This window comes from Rhinichthys klamathensis, unplaced genomic scaffold, assembly GCF_029890125.1.
Source record: "Rhinichthys klamathensis goyatoka isolate OS25496 unplaced genomic scaffold, OSU_Roscu_1.1 h1tg000067l_1, whole genome shotgun sequence".
Lineage (NCBI taxonomy): Eukaryota > Metazoa > Chordata > Actinopteri > Cypriniformes > Leuciscidae > Rhinichthys > Rhinichthys klamathensis.
Genome location: NW_026606610.1, coordinates 1,044,434 through 1,058,331, shown reverse-complemented (window position 1 = coordinate 1,058,331; position 13,898 = coordinate 1,044,434). Strand labels below are relative to the sequence as shown.

The following is a 13,898-nucleotide window of genomic DNA, read 5'->3' as shown; positions in this document are numbered from 1 at the left end:
TTTCTTAAGTTTATGTGATAATTGTCATGGCCGGTTACAGAAAAGACGTGAGATCCAATTACAGGCAGTAGTAGTTTATTTAACTTCAAACTCAGAAACCAAAACATGAAAAAGCAAACAGAAACAGAACAACCGATAACATGTGATGAGAAAGAACAAAGAACTGCAAGAAACACAGAGTTTAAATACACAGGGCAAACCAATCAACGAACTGGAGAACAGGTGCAAAACTTAATCAAACAATGAACCATGGAAACAAACTGAAACACAGAAAACTGAACGGAAACACGTATCAAACCGACCCAAAAACAGAAACTGACAGAGATTACACGTAACATATACCCCCCATCAAGAAGGCACGTCCTCGCACCTTATTAACATCAATAATAATAAAGAGTCCAACAGAGGAGGACAAGAGGGGGCTTAGGTTGGGGATGCAGAGAAGACAAACGGATGAGCCAGAGAGGAGAGGACTGCAGCAGAAGCCAGTGTGTTAGGAGGAGCCAAGGCAGAATCCTCAGCCGGAATCCCAGGACGTAAGCTCACGGCTGAGTCGAGGGAGGGAGGAGCCATGATAGAAACTTGGTGGACAGAACCAGGAGAATGACCGACTGAGGTGGAGCTGTTGGCGGTGGACGAGACCGGCCGACAGATGTCCAGGGTGCAAAGGACTAAAGCGAAGCCAGTGGGCTTGAGGGCTGAGGCGGAGCTGGAGGGAAGACGGAGCCCAAGGGAGCCAAAGGGGTGGAGAAACGACCCGTAAGTCCATGATGAAGGCAGAGTGATGACTGATCAAGGCGGAGCCAGAGGGACGAGGAAGCCCGGTGGATTTTGCCATGTCGACGTAGGCATGACAGTCCCAGGTGGAGCCGAGGGGGCGAGGAGCCACGATGGAGCCGACAGACTCTCTTGGCCAATTCGGAATAGGCAGAGGAGGTGAGAGTGGGAGGCAGGCCAGGAACATCACAGACTTCAATAATTCAGTGCTGAGTGATGAAACAGGCTCGGTGCAGGGTAATGAAACAGCAATAGTGCTCTCTTCATACTCCTCCAACAATATTAAGTTCAGAGCACTTAAATCCGCCGTAGTCGAAGGGACAGGGCTCCACTCCCTCATTCCACCAATATATCCACTGGCACAGACGCTGTGGCCAGCTCATGCACCTGGTCAGACTTTTTGTCGGGCTCGGGGACAATCTTAGGGTCATGCTTTACCTCTGGTGCTGACATCATGGCGGGCTCAGGCGCCGCGTCTGCAGTGAGCTCAGGGTGCTGTGTGCACTTCTGGTGCGCTGAATTCCTCTACTTTCTCGCTGATGGTAAAGGGGGAACCATTATGTAGAAGCACCCATTCTGCATACTGCTTAAACGTCCCTAGCGGTCTGTCTCCGCTTTGAGACCTGCCCGGAAAATCACACACACAGTCTGTCGTCATCATAGGGGACAAGATGGTATCCAGGAAGGCCTGTGTGTCTCTCAAGAGACTGTTCTCCCTGCGAGAGTAGGAGGATTTGTACTGTCGCTATAGGTCTGTTCTGCTGTCAAGTCGGCTCCAGAAAAGGGGTGAAATAAGCAGGATCTAATCACAGGCAGTAATAGTTTATTTAACTTTAAACTCCGGAACCAAAAAAAACTAAAACAAACAGGAATAACATGTGATGAGAACGGATAAGGAACTGAAAGAAAAACAGAGCTTAAATACCCAAGGCAAACCAATCAATTCATTTTTTATATCAGTCTTGATTTTCTTGACGCTCCATGCAAACATGTCCACATTGGCTCTGGCTAGAGAGGTTTATGAAGTTTACTGTAGGAGGTGGATGGCTGCAACCTTTAAGATGTGTGTCTGATGATAATATGTGTTACCAGGGGCATATATGCCAAAACCCATGACCTGACGAACAAGCACTGAGAATGTGCTGACATCCAGAGTTAACAAGTCTTTTAGTCATCTCAAGCATCTCTCAAGGTATCTAAGAAAAGACCTGACGTCTGAGTCACTGAGGTTAATGGCCTGAGGTCTTGCTGAAGCCCTTCCGTTGTTAACGAGAAAAATCTCAATGACTCACAAAGTATCAGTCTACTTCTGACGAATGGAAACACAGAGAAACCTGAGGTAGAAAAGGTGTGTAGTCCAAACAGTTTGCTCTTCTGTTAACATTAACCTCAGTCAGTGTGAACCAAGGACACAGAGGCAGTTCTTCTCAGCTTGTCATGTAGACAGACAGTCTCCGGCAGTGACATTGATGTTTGATGTTTTAGTGGCCGTTAGCTCATCTGTTGCACCTCCAGTGCACATCTGCCATCAGCAATCTACACCCTGACACAAACCATGTCTCAGACGTTTGACTCTGAAGAACAGCCTCTGAACACACACATCCATTAGGGTGATTTTAGCTCATGCACATTACTTTTGTTAGTACGTCTGGATAAGAGCATTAGCTAAAAGCTTTAAATGTAAATGTTTACCTACACCATTATGGTAATATTATTGTGCTAAACTGAAAGTTTATTCATAAATAGAGAGTAAGAATAGATGAAAAGCAACTGAATCATCTAAATGCTGATGTTTATGCTAAATGCTTGATGTTTATTTATTATACAAATGATTAGATACTGTTGGACCGTGTGCGTTTATTGTCCAAAGATTAGATTAGGTTTTATTTATGCTATTAGGTCTATAAATAGGTGGTCTTGTGCTTTTAAGGAAAAAAGAAAGGGATATTTGTATGAAAACCTGTTCTGTATTGCTTTCAGTCTTTTGGCTTGGCATAAAATAAAATAAATAAAATTCAAACAAAAAATAGATATAAAGCTATGATATACTGCATTTTTAAGTGTCACATCAGCACATGAAAGGTTTTTATAAAACAGTTCAATAAAGTTCCTTTTTTTTGCACAACATGTTTTGTCACTGCCAACTGAAAATATCAAAATCAAAGCAGAGTCAAACGCCTTCTAAGGCCATGTTTACACGGAAACGATCTGAAGAGAAAACGCAAAAGTGGCGTTTCGTTTTCACTTTTTATTCTGCGTTTAGACGAGCGTTATGGGGGGGTAATCTGCGTGCATATGGAGACGCAAAAGTGTTAGAAATGCGATGTAGTATGCACTCCAGGCGGCTAGGTGGCAATGTGAAGCACTGCCACACAACAACAACAAGTCCGTGCGCCTGCGTTCAACCTTCCTTCTAGTTCTCTCCCTAGTAGCGCGAAATTGAAAAGACTCTTGGACGTTTATCAGAGCTGCTAGGGCAACTTGAAGGTCCGACGTATGGAAATAATCCGACATGTTGGTTGTTATTTTCCTGTACTGGCGCATGCCTGTGACGTAAATGCGTACGCAACGAGAGCCGCCATGAGCAGATTTGCGTTTTTACCCGTTTAGAAGGAAACGCGACGGTGGAGCGTTTTTAAGATTTCCACTTTGGAGGGTGGTTTCCCTTTTTTGCGTTTTTAAGCCCCAAAAACGCCGTCGCCGTGTAAACGAAAGGTACATCCGATAAAATATTATTACGTTTTCACCCGGAATCGTTTTCGTGTAAACAGGGCCTAAGGATTATTTCCATACGTCGGACCTTCAAGTTGCCCTAGCAGCTCTGATAAACGTCCAAGAGTCTTTTCAATTTCGCGCTACTAGGGAGAGAAGTAGAAGGAAGGTTGTACGCAGGCGCACGGACTTGTTGTTGTTGTGTGGCAGTGCTTCACATTGCCACCTAGCCGCCTGGAGTGCATACTACATCGCATTTCTAACACTTTTGCGTCTCCATTTGCACGCAGATTTCCCCCCCATAACGCTCGTCTAAACGCAGAATAAAAAGTGAAAACGAAACTCCACTTTTGCGTTTTCTCTTCAGATCGTTTCCGTGTAAACATAGCCTAAGCAACACAGTTTTTTTTTTCAGTGTTTTTAAATGAAACCGTTTAATGGATGATTCAATGACTCACTCACAAACACCTTAATTTGTTTAATCCCTATTAATCAGTAAGCTACTTTGGTAGCCTAGAAATCTAGACTCCCCCTAGCTCTAGCAACTCTCCGTTGACTTTCGAGCTGGAAAAAACAAACTCTAGTCAGGCCAATCACATCGTGTATAGCTAGAGTCGGCGGGCGGGCTTAACATAATGACGACAGAGATGCGACGGTTCACTGCTACTTGAAAACAAAGAATGGCTGCTGCTGCTGGCGAACAGCTGTCTTTCGATTCTGCTTTGGCCGCGACTCTGGATGATTTAAAGTTAAGCTTTTCTTTGAAACATGAACAAAGAACGGCACTTGAGTCATTTTTAAAAAAGGAAGATGTGTTCTGTGTGAAGATGTGTGAGATCGCTCTGACTACGTTATCTTCTTCGTTGCTCTGGTTGGTTGTAGCGCTATCCTATTGCGTGCAGAGGGAATTTGAAAGACAACCGTTTATCCCGCCCCTCGTATTGAGCCCTGTGTCAATGGTGAGTTCCCAGACCTAACATCCTGATGTAGGTCTGGCATGCCAGGGTAGTACTTTGGAGCCAAAAGGTTTAAATTAATTATCCAATGATTCACTCAAAGACAGTCACTAACCTAACCTACAGAAAGAGTAAACAATAAAATAAAATAAAAATCATAAATCCATATCACTAAGGCAGTGTATCTGGAACGTGCAAACACAGACAAGCAAAGTGATACAAATGGTTAAATGTCCCATTGCTGTTGGACTCTATACCCCCTGAAATCTGTCATTTATGACCTGATTTGGGCAAATATTTGTAGCAGTAGTATGCAGGTTGTGGGGTTTAATTTAAACAAACAATCCATGTTTAGTCAAATGACGGCACACGAACACGTTTTTTCATCTCACATCCTTGTCAGTCTTCCTTCCGCTTTACCTCGACCCCTCCTTTCCTCAGCACCTCTTCATACACCTGTCACACACTCACACATTCTGCCTCCCTCGATGCAGCAGCCCTGACCTAGTTTCTATAGCAACCACACAGGTCCTCCAGGGCAAAGAAAAGGCCTGTGACAACCACCTTGCAGATTCCCTCTCTTCTTTTATCTGCAGAGAGGCTGGTTAGAGACAAACAGAGAGCAATCTATTTAATTCTAACGTCTACTTTTCCATCCTATACATCTAACTATAAATATCCTCCCTTTCTCATTCCAATGCCTTTCTCAAACAAGCATCTCATCTCTCTTGACCTCACATCCACCGAAGTGGACAATTTCGATAGCACTTTATTTTACAGTCCTGTTCCCCATGTACGTATTATGTACTTATTATAGTAATTGAAATAACTGGGTAATAACTAGGTACTAAACCTGATCCTACCCCTAAACCTAACCTTTATCCATGTACTTACCTTATTTTACCCAGTATTGTCTTAGGTAAATACACTGTAAGTATACACGTAAGTGCACATACTGCCAAGTAAGGTCCAAAAAAAAATTCCTTATTCTTGTTCTTTCTGTAAAAAACAACAAACTGAAAACCATCAATTTGAAGCACTTTTAGACTTTCCACTTACAACCTTAAATAACATCACAACATTTATTTCCATCAAGAGGTGCATAATTTGGTCAAAATCAAATGGTCAAAATCTTGTACTGACAATGCAAGAGTCCAGCACTCTGTAAAGTCTATACTCCAGCACATCCCAAAGACTTTCAATGAATTTAAGGTCTGGAGTCAAGAGGTGCCAATTCATGTGTGAAAATGATTCTTCATTCTTTCACAATTTGAGCCTGATGAATCTTGACATTGTAATCCTGGAATGATTATGGCCATGATGTGTCTTCCTATATGGTTGTTTAAGAAATGAAAAGCTACACACTCCCTCAATTAGGGTTAGAAGAACTGTTGCCAAACATATAACATGCTAGAAACATACACTCACCGGCCACTTTATTAGGTACCCCATGCTAGTAACGGGTTGGACCCCCTTTTGCCTTCAGAACTGCCTCAATTCTTCGTGGCATAGATTCAACAAGGTGCTGGAAGCATTCCTCAGGGAGTTTGGTCCATATTGACATGATGGCATCACACAGTTGTCACAGATTTGTCGGCCGCACATCCATGATGCGAATCTCCCGTTCCACCACATCCCAAAGATGCTCTATTGGGTTGAGATCTGGTGACTGTGGAGGCCATTTTAGTACAGTGAACTCATTGTCATGTTCAAGAAACCAATTTGAAATGATTAGAGCTTTGTGACATGGTGGAAGTAGCCATCAGAGGATGGGTACATGGTGGCCATAAAGGGATGGACATGGTCAGAAACAATGCTCAGGTAGGCCGTGGCATTTAAACGATGCCCAATTGGCACTAAGGGGCCTAAAGTGTGCCAGGAAAACATCCCCCACACCATTACACCACCACCACCAGCCTGCACAGTGGTAACAAGGCATGATGGTTCCATGTTCTCATTCTGTTTACGCCAAATTCTGACTCTAACATCTGAATGTCTCAACAGAAATCGAGACTCATCAGACCAGGCAACATTTTTCCAGTCTTCAACTGTTCAATTTTGGTGAGCTCTTGCAAATTGTAGCCTCTTTTTCCTATTTGTAGTGGAGATGAGTGGTACTCGGTGGAGTCTTCTGCTGTTGTAGCCCATCCGCCTCAAGGTTGTGCGTGTTGTGGCTTCACAAATGCTTTGCTGCATACCTCGGTTGTAACGAGTGGTTATTTCAGTCACTGTTGCCCTTCTATCAGCTCGAACCAGTCTGGCCATTCTCCTCTGACCTCTGGCATCAACAAGGCATTTCCGCCCACAGAACTGCCGCTCACTGGATGTTTTTTCTTTTTCGGACCATTCTCTGTAAACCCTAGAGATGGTTGTGCGTGAAAATCCCAGTAGATTAGCAGTTTCTGAAATACTCAGACCAGCCCTTCTAGCACCAACAATCATGCCACGTTCAAAGTCACTCAAATCAACTTTCTTCCCCATACTGATGCTCGGTTTGAACTGCAGGAGATTGTCTTGACCATGTCTACATGCCTAAATGCACTGAGTTGCCGCCATGTGATTGGCTGCTTAGAAATTAAGTGTTAACGAGCAGTTGGACAGGTGTACCTAATAAAGTGGCCGGTGAGTGTAATAATCCCTGCAATAATGATCCAATCATAGACTCTTAAGCATTTGCCTTTTTAAATCCAAACAGCGACTTTTTTATTTATCAAGTATTACCCTCTGAAACAATCATCTGACCATGGTGCTAGCTTTTTCTAAGGGATATAGCAGCGAAAATTATTGATAAAATGATTCAATTATTTTAAACTTTGAAAACACATTTCACATGACAAAAAAAAAGGACTGTGATATCTGTAATATCATGAAGCATAATGATTATCATATTCCGAGGAACTTCAAAGAAGACTACAATATTGCGGTGGTATATGTCCAAAAAAACACAGTACCATGGTACCACAATGTAAACAAATCCTAAAGTAAACAATATCCTAGAGGCGCTACAGGTGTTTTCAACATTGCTCCAATAACAGGTGGTGTGTATCCTTGTATTTTGTGTGTGCATGTGTGTGGGTTTGCACACAGGCCAGCTGGCTCCGAGCAGGCCGGACCACAGGCTGACCATGGATGTGTGTCCGTGTTGTGAGGAGGAAGGGAAGGTGCCTCAGATTAACACTTCAAAGGCACAAGAGCCCAGTGTGGAGATTAAAGCTCAGCGTGTATCAAAGCCCCTCAGGTGGCCAACAACACACAGGTGTCCCCACACAACAGCGTTTGTGTGTGCATCATGTGTCAGTGGTGGTATAAGCAGTATTGATGATGATGTGGACAAATGACTACGAAATGATTATGTGAGGAAATGAGCATTGCTGATGAAAATGAGGATTGTTATTAACCCTTGGACAGGAGTATTCCACACAAACACGTCTGGGAACTTTTACTCCAAAATAATAATGAACAGAAAATATGATTTTTTTTAAAACCAAAATTAAAAGAAAATTCAAATAAATCAAAAATTATATTTTGTATATTATAATTGAGAATATTTCAGAACTTTTTGAAATGTGACATTTTTATGATCATTAAACACCTTTTAGCCCAGACTCTCTTTACCATAATGTAGGAGTTATGTAATGCTAATTGTAATGTTAATTTTTAAATTAGATTCTTATTTCTACAATCCAATATTTTTACAGTACTTTTTAAAAACTTTTTTTTTGAGCTCCTGTTCAAACTTTTAGGGTCAGTAGACTTTAAAAAAAAAAAAAAAAAAAAAAAATTAGTACTTTTATTCAGCAAGGATGCATTACATTTATAAAAAGTTGCAGTTAACACTTTTACATTGTTACAAAAAATTAGAAAAATTCATATAAATGCTGTTCTTTTCAACTTTCTTCTTAATGAATCCTGAAAACAGGAAATTTTCCACAAAAATATTAAGCAGCACAACTGTTTTCAACAGTGATAATAATAAGAAATGTTTCTTGAGGACCAAATCAGCATATTAGAATAATTTCTGAATGGATCATGGAAAAAATTGAATAAATTTAAGGTAACCTAAACCAGCTAACCTAACTAGTTCTTTGTATACTTGGTGTTTTATTCGTTTTAAATATCTAAATGTTAATGAGAAAGAAGAAAAAAAGAAAAAAGCGTTTAGATAAAACAGCTCCATGGGTGGGAAAACCGCCCCCCTTAAAGGCCCACTGAAGTGCCTTGGAACCTGCCTGGAACCTATATCCTTGGAACGCGTATATGATGCTTTGACGTAATTTCTACTGAAACAGGAAGCTAAGCGGCGCGGGACATATTAAATGGACCCTCCCCCTTTTCAAATAGCCAATAGCATTTAATTTACCTCACAGACTGCGGCCCTGTTTACACATACACGGTTATTTTTAACCAAAAGGCTCACATCCAAAAGCCAGAATTGCTTTATTTTTTTCTACTTCTTGTTGAAACTATTTTTGGAGGTGACTTTCAACACCTGTTGCTGCAGTTAAGGAATGGGCAAGACTTTTCCATTTCAGGTAACACATATTGGCTCCATTATCATACCCTTGTCCTCTACAGTCTCCTAATGATATATCATTGTTTTTCAATGCTAGTTCAATCATCTCAGAGATTTCACTGCCAGTCTTTTTATGGAAGTCTACAAACTGAATAAACCTCTCAATAGTCTTCCCCAAACCATTCTCTTCATACACATATCTCACCATAAGCACATTCTGTTCTATGTGTGATATATCTGGTGATGAGTCGCAAACCACAGAGTAATAGATAGCATCCCTTCTCTCTGCTAGGATATTTTTGATCCCCTTTTACATGAGAACTTTAAAAAAATGAGACAAAAAAAAACAACAACTCACAATTAGCTCATTATTTAAGTGCTGAAACACAGAATGAGTTCATTGAACTCTGTGGCAAAAGAGTCCTCAAAAATATCCTAGCAGAGAGAAGGGATGCTATCCATTACTCTGTGATAAGCTTCAAGGTGAATACTTCTACATCACTCTCATCAACGTAGTCCATAGAAACAACAAAAACGTATCTTGACTTTATCTAGTGGTTATTTTGGGAAAAACAGTAAGGGGGCGTTTTACGGGGCTTTTAACTATACCCTTTAACAAAGCTCAACATACAAAAGACCTGAACTGGAAGCGAAGCAACCTTTTTTACAGAATATAGAAGTTTGTTCCACATAACCCCAACAATTCCCTTCAAATGTATATTTTTGGGTTTTTCAGGATCCCCATTCTTACTTTTTGTCTTAAACAAGGCTGCTCCTGAGCGACAGAGAGCATTGTGGGTGGAGCTATTTGACCCCACTTCACAAAGCTGCGATGAGACTGGGACCAGCCACAAGAGAGCATTTTTATCCGATATCCGGATCCATAATACTCAGCTATTGATCGACAAACCACAGTGGTGGGAGTATGGGATGAAGGGAGGGCGGTAAAAAAAAATAGAAACAGACAGACATAAAAAGAGGAGGGTGAGGAAAAAAAGAAAAAAATGGGAAAAAGACCTGAGAGGACAGACGGTAGGGAGGAAGAGAAATGTCATGTATTACTGATGCTCACTAGTCCTATTTATAGACTGAATGGTCAAGCGTGTGTGTGTGTGTGTTTTAGGTGGGTTAGAGTGAATGATGATGTGTAGAGGAAGAAGGAAGAAGAGGAAAAGGAGGAACAGAGGAAGGAGGAAAATCAACCAGTACACCTGAGTGAACTGCATGATTTTTAACACACACACACACACACACACACAGAGAGAGAGAGAGAGAGAGAGAGAGAGAGAGATACACACAGGTTTCAATGTTTTATGAGGATTTTCTATAGACGTAATGGTTTTTACACTGTACAAACTGTATATACCCTTACCCTAAAGATACCCTTCATAGAAAACTTTCTGCATTTTTACATTTTCAAAAAACATCCTTCTGTATGATTGATAAGCTGGTTTTCTCATGGGGACTAAAAATGTCTAGTGTTTGTGTGATGACGTGTGCAGGTACGAGTATGTCTGAAGTAGACTATGATGTGATTTTGTGTGTGTGTGTGTGTGTGTGTGGTTGGTTCAGGCAGGACAAAATTACCCCCACAAGGATGGCAATTCCAGAAATCTTTTACCTTTTTCTTTGGACATTTTTGTTATACATGAACCAAACACACACAACACACACACACACACACACACACACGCACACACAGTAGTCTACTTCAGACAGACTGTACCTGCGCACATCATCACAAACACTGTCCAAAAAAAACATGCACACAGAATTGTATTAAAACTTTGATGTGTAAATGACATGTTAATTGAATATTGAGTAAATATTTGCTCTTCTGTTGTTTTAGTTTTACAGTGGTTTGAGTTTTAGCTGTTTGTCAGTGTACACTTTGAGTTTAATGTGAGACCAAAAATTAACAATAGGGTTCAAATCCTTACCAAGCAAAAACATGAGTCCTGATGGACTTGTTCTCAAGCCACTTCTTTGCAATTTGGGCAGGAAAATTGTCCTTTTGAAAAATAACATCCGATCATTCCTCTTTAGAAAACAGCTTCATTTGTAGGAAGCAAGTCATTCTGCAATATTCTCCTCTACTCCCAATGATGCCTCGTCCTCCATGCTCCACTGTGCTAGAGATGCATTTATATTATATTTCTCACCAGATTTTCAAAGACACCGCTCTGGATCAACTCATGTTTCATTTCAATCACTCAACACAACTCTGCTAAACCACTCTGAATCAAACTTTCCATTCATTCTGTCTTTGATGTTTTTCTGAGACAATGGCTTTTTAAGTAGTGCGTATTTTATTAGTGGTTAACTCAAACTATTATGCAAAATTGACTTTTACATGGTGTTTGAACATAAATGTGTTAGCAGCAGTATGTGTACACAACCACCCCATAATGGTAAAAATCCAAACACTATAAAGTCTCAAAACAAGCCGTTTTCAGATTCTACCTTTGTGACGTCACAACATGTCTAGGCCCCGCCCACAACTGCTGACGAATTCTGCCCTCAGGGAGCTGTACACAGTCTGACATTTTCTACGAGCTGGAGCAGCTGTAGTGATAAGAAAAATGTCTCAGTTTCATACTAAGAAAATCAGGTGTGTTGTTGTTGGATGTAAGAGTGAGCATTAGACTCCCGGCCACTGAATACGCAGTGGATTAATGTTGTTTATGATGGGAATGTGCCCCTCGAGTTACCTAAAATTGTTCCATGTCTGCGCTAATCATTTACACCAGACTGATTTGTGAACGAGGCCGAGGGTCAATACAAAGCAAGTTTAGCTAAAACGTTGTTACTCAAGGATGGAGCAGTATTTGTTCGTGATCTTGCTTCACACCCTTAAGACATACAGTGCCTTGCGAAAGTATTCGGCCCCCTTGAACTTTGACCTTTTGCCACATTTCAGACTTCAAACATAAAGATATAAAACTAATTTTTTGTGAAGAATCAACAACAGGTGGGACACAATCATGAAGTGGAACTTTTTTAACAAATAAAAAACTGAAAAATTGGGCGAGCAAAATTATTCAGCCCCCTTACTTTCAGTGCAGCAAACTCTCTCCAGAAGTTCAGTGAGGATCTCTGAATGATCCAATGTTGACCTAAATGACTAATGATGATAAATAGAATCCACCTGTGTGTAATCAAGTCTCCGTATGCACCTGCTCTGTGATAGTCTCAGAGGTCCGTTTAAAGCACAGAGAGCATCATGAAGAACAAGGAACACACCAGGCAGGCCCCATATACTGTTGTGGAGAAGTTTAAAGCCGGATTTGGATACAGAAAGATTTCCCAAGCTTTAAACATCCCAAGGAGCACTGTGCAAGCTATAATATTGAAATGGAAGGAGTATCAGACCACTGCAAATCTACCAAGACCCGGCCATCCCTCTAAACTTTCAGCAGAGAAGACTGATCAGAGATGCAGCCAAGAGGCCCATGATCACTCTGGATGAACTGCAGAGATCTACAGCTGAGGTGGGAGACTCTGTCCATAGGACAACAATCAGTCGTATACTGCACAAATCTGGCCTTTATGGAAGAGTGGCAAGAAGAAAGCCATTTCTTAAAGATATCCATAAAAAGTGTCGTTTAAAGTTTGCCACAAGCCACCTGGGAGACACACCAAACATGTGGAAGAAGGTGCTCTGGTCAGATGAAACCAAAATCGAACTTTTTGGCAACAATGCAAAACGTTATGTTTGGCGTAAAAGCAACACAGCTCATCACCCTGAACACACCATCCCCACTGTCAAACATGGTGGTGGCAGCATCATGGTTTGGGCCTGCTTTTCTTCAGCAGGGACAGGGAAGATGGTTAAAAATGATGGGAAGATGGATGGAGCCAAATACAGGACCATTCTGGAAGAAAACCTGATGGAGTCTGCAATAGACCTGAGACTGGGACGGAGATTTGTCTTCCAACAAGACAATGATCCAAAACATAAAGCAAAATCTACAATGGATGGTTCACAAATAAACATATCCAGGTGTTAGAATGGCCAAGTCAAAGTCCAGATCTGAATCCAATCGATCTGTGGAAAGAACTGAAAACTGCTGTTCACAAACGCTCTCCATCCAACCTCACTGAGCTCGAGCTGTTTTGCAAAGAGGAATGGGCAAAAATGTCAGTCTCTCGATGTGCAAAACTGATAGAGACATACCCCAAGCGACTTACAGCTGTAATCGCAGCAAAAGGTGGCGCTACAAAGTATTAACTTAAGGGGGCTGAATAATTTTGCACGCCCATTTTTTCAGTTTTTTATTTGTTAAAAAAGTTTGAAATATCCAATACATTTCGTTCCACTTCATGATTGTGTCCCACCTGTTGATTCTTCACAAAAAAATACAGTTTTATATCTTTATGTTTGAAGCCTGAAATGTGGCAAAAGTTCAAGGGGGCCGAATACTTTCGCAAGGCACTGTAAGTATCACACTTTATATTTTGTAAATGATTGAAAATCGCCTTTCCAAATGTGCTTGTTAGTAATGTTCGTGGCAAATGCAGCTAAAGTTAACACTAATGTCTGTGATTATACGCACAGAGATGAGAGTTATGTCGTCATTTACATTTTACAACCCGAAAAGGCTTATTGTCTATCATATCCGCACGTTTATTATGAACTATGCGGTAAAAGGCGATTGTCTTTTTAAACACTGTGTACGTTTTCTGTATAGATAAGAGAATACAAATCTATTTCACAGACCAGCACAGTGACACATATCAGTAGCACAAGGGATGTTGGTTGCCAGACAGATTTACCAGAGCTTGCTTCTGCCGGAGTCTCTCAGGTTCATACAGAACAGTGAATACCTGTATTTATGTTGTCAGGATTGATTAGAGAGAAAATGATAACCATGCAACCATATTCTACAGCATCGCATCAGACAGTGCATTGTAGGAAAAATTCCTACAATGAGGAAAAA

The 13,898-nt window shown here is 41.1% G+C and overlaps 1 protein-coding gene across 1 annotated transcript in view; it reads right to left on the bottom strand.

Moving 5' to 3' along the window:
* hpcal4 (hippocalcin like 4) overlaps positions 1 to 11,527 on the bottom strand; it is a 50,464-nt gene extending 38,937 nt beyond the window's left edge. The window contains exon 1 of the mRNA XM_056250111.1: positions 11,422 to 11,527. The gene's annotated coding sequence lies outside the window, so the exon portion shown is untranslated. The remainder of the gene's footprint in view (positions 1 to 11,421) is intronic.
* Positions 11,528 to 13,898: the final 2,371 nt, after the last annotated feature.